This window comes from Galeopterus variegatus, unplaced genomic scaffold (genome assembly GCF_000696425.1).
Source record: "Galeopterus variegatus unplaced genomic scaffold, G_variegatus-3.0.2 Scaffold1939, whole genome shotgun sequence".
Taxonomy (NCBI): Eukaryota; Metazoa; Chordata; class Mammalia; order Dermoptera; family Cynocephalidae; genus Galeopterus; species Galeopterus variegatus.
Genome location: NW_007728050.1, coordinates 112,417 through 115,929, shown reverse-complemented (window position 1 = coordinate 115,929; position 3,513 = coordinate 112,417).

Sequence of the window (3,513 nt, the reverse complement as noted above, 5' to 3'; positions counted from 1 at the left end):
AGATTCAACCTCCACTGCTTACTGTCTGTTAACAATTAGCAATTTCTCTTAATCTCTATTAACCTTGGAATCCTCCTTTGTAAAAATAATTCTGCTTAGAATTGTTGTAAGCATTAAATAAAATCATGCATTAAACATTTAGTGTAGTGCCTGGCATATAATACTTTTAATATATTTTAGCTATTTTCAAAATATCACTTAATTTTTACCACTACCACTCCAACCTCTAAAAGGGCTCAAGCCTCTCTCAACCTAAAAAGAAAAAAAAAAAGAGACCCCTCAGTCCTGTGCCACCTTCTTGTTACCACTCTCTTTAACCTCCCTTTTTCATTAGAACTCTCCCTTCCCACCAAAGTAGCTCCCTTCTGGTTTAACCATTTTACTTTTCATTGTATTATAATTATACAGCATAGTGTCTGGAAAAGAGTTGGCATTTTATGTATTTATTTATTATGAAAAGAATTATCCAAGAGCTTTACCAAGAGGTAATTATCCAAATAACCTAACAGTTATTTAAATATCACTTACAAGATAAAGTACTAAGTGCTGGTGTTTACAAGAAGTAAGACATAAATCTGCCTTTCAAGGGAGTGTGGTCAAGTGGAAGCAATGTGGCAGAGAGTTAACTAGTTTATAAACTAGTGCAAGGTAGAAATTGATATGTGCAGAATAACAGTGAAGATAAAGTATTGAAAGAGTTCATGCAAGATAAAGATTATTCTCATACTAAATATTTTGCCAGATATTTAAAGCACTAATCTAAATATTTTGACATTATATCAATTTGATCCAAGAGTTATGATTTGTATTCATATTGAAAGTAAAACTGCAGTGCAAACATGGCTCATGTTTCACAATCCCAGAACCAGTGTTTGACCGGTTATATCTCTAACAGAATTTCTTTGCCTTTCCATTTCCTCCTATAGCACAACCCCTTGCCCAGCATTTGTTTACAAATCTTTTTTTTTTGTCTTTTTCCGTGTCCGGCAACGGATCGCAACCCTCAGTGTTGCCCCCGTACCAGACCGGGGACCGGCAACGGGATTGCACCCCTCGGTGTTGCCCCCGCGCCTCGCCCAGCCAGTGAGCGGGAACCGGTCTGTATGTGGGATCCGAACCCTCGGCGGGAGCGCCTCCGCGCTTCCCAAGCGGCGCACCAGCACAGTGCGCCACCGGGCCGGCCCCTACAAATCTTTTTAAAAGACCATTATTTCTTCATCTTTACATTTTTCTCCAATTTGAGAGCAATAAGAAAACAAAAACATATAAATGCCATTTTCAACAAGGAGGTAGGAAAGTGACACAATGAGAAACGTAAAGATGACTGGCTACAGAAAAGGTGCCCAAATGAATTTAAAAAAATAGTAATTATAGCTCCATGAAATATGTAATGTGGGCTAAATATTTTCATTTTATGGAAGAGGAAACTGAGACTCGGAGTTGTGAAATAACTAAGTTCACACATCTAGTATTTTTGGAGCTGAACCTAGGCCTCGAATCTTCACAAAGCAGAAAAAGAAGAAAGGAAGAGAAAAAAATATGGCAAAAGATTCATCACGGGCCGGCCCGGTGGCACACTGCTACAGTGCGCCACTTGAGAGCGCGGTGGCGCTCCCGCCGAGGGTTTGGATCCCACATACAGACCGGTTCCCGCTCACTGGCTGAGCGAGGTGCGGGCGTGACACCGAGCGTTGCGATCCCATTGCCGGTCCCGGTCCGGTATGGGCGTGACACTGAGGATTGCGATCCGTTGCCGGACACGAAAAAAGACAAAAAGGATTGCCGGTCCCGGTCCGGTATGGGCGTGACACTGAGGATTGCGATCCGTTGCCGGACACGAAAAAAGACAAAAAGGGGAAAAAAAGAAAAAAAAAGATTCATCACTGTCTCTATCCTTGGGAAACTCTTTTATGCAAAATGTTGTGGAAGTATATAGAGGTGTTTAAAACAATTAACTTTATGTTCGATATGTATGTGTGCATATAAAATTACAAATTGAAAATATAATTTCCAGGTTTCTCTAATATGTATTTTTCAAGGTGGAATGAGATAGATCATATTTTATTTGACAGTTTGTGAATTTGACCTATAAATTAAAATATTTAGACATATGGCATGAGCCAAGATATTTCTTTAATTAAGAACTTTTTTCTCCATTCTATTGACTGGTCCTGGTTGGGGCATAAAGGTCTGACCATTTAAGCTCATGGTGAGACAATTTTCATGTTGTGTATACACGTCAAAGCTCCTTGTAAGATTGGTCAAGGTTTTGTTGGGCCTGGGCTGAATTTCATCTTCTTCCTCTGACCAATATTGTTTCCACCTTCTTTCCAGCTATGTTGAGTCCTGGTAAATATGCTACACACCAAATACTGTGTCAGCATCTGTTTCTAGAGAATAAGTATTTCTTGAATACGTGGTAGACACATAATAACAATAATGACAGCCAACATGTAAAATGCTTACTATGTTCCTGGTGTTATTCCAAGTATCTTATGTTTATGGTGCCAACAATATTATTGGGGTAAGTACTTATTATTATTATCCCCATTTCATAGATTAGTAAACTGAGATACAGAGAGGTTACATAACTTGTTCAGGGTCAAACAGTTGGTAAGTAGTGGATCTTATACTGAAACCCAGGGAATCTGACTCCCAGGTTTGTGTTTTTAATTACTAGACTGAAGTTCCTCTCTATTTATTTATTTAATAAATGTTCACTGGATAATAATATTTTTCTGTGGTATAAGTAGTCAGTTAACATGCTATTGATCAATTTATGTTTTGGGCTATCTGAAAATATAGATGTCATTACTAGCTTCTAGTATGTGTGTGAAAATTTTATTCTTTAGAACAAAGGCCTCAAATCTTCATAAAGTGGAAAAAGAACAAAGGAAGAGAAGAAATTATTCTTCAGAACAAAGTTGAGAAAAATAAATGAGAGAAATTTTTTCATTTGCTCATTAGAAGATATTTATTCTTGATTTTTTCTCCCATATTTGGGAGAACTCTCATGATTATTTTTCTGTTCCTATCTTGTCTTTCTATCATGATAATAGCTAGTCTTTTGTACAAGATCTCTGTTTTGGAAATCATTTGGAAAAGACATGTCATGGCATATGACCTACCATTCTTAGCCATAGACTGGGCTGACTAAGTCACCTCCGTAGTTCTTCTGCTAAACCCAAAGCCCAACACTGGCCTGTACCAAAAGGATAGAGTAAGATGATCTTGACAGTGAGTTCACTGGTGAATTTTTTTCCTATTTTTCCAGTGTGGGTGGCTGTCTTGGGCCTCATTTAGTGGCCTACTTGCTGCATACCCCACTTCTTTCGTCATTTGGCTCCTATCTTGTCCCCAGTTCTTACAGGAATTGTATTTCTTGGCCAGAAAATCTGGTTTTTCCATTTTTATCCAACTGCTGCTGTCTGCTGGGGTTATCACATCCAGTAAAGCCTGTAACTACATCACCACCAGCTGCCTACCCTGCTTGGTGGATATTCTATCTAGATT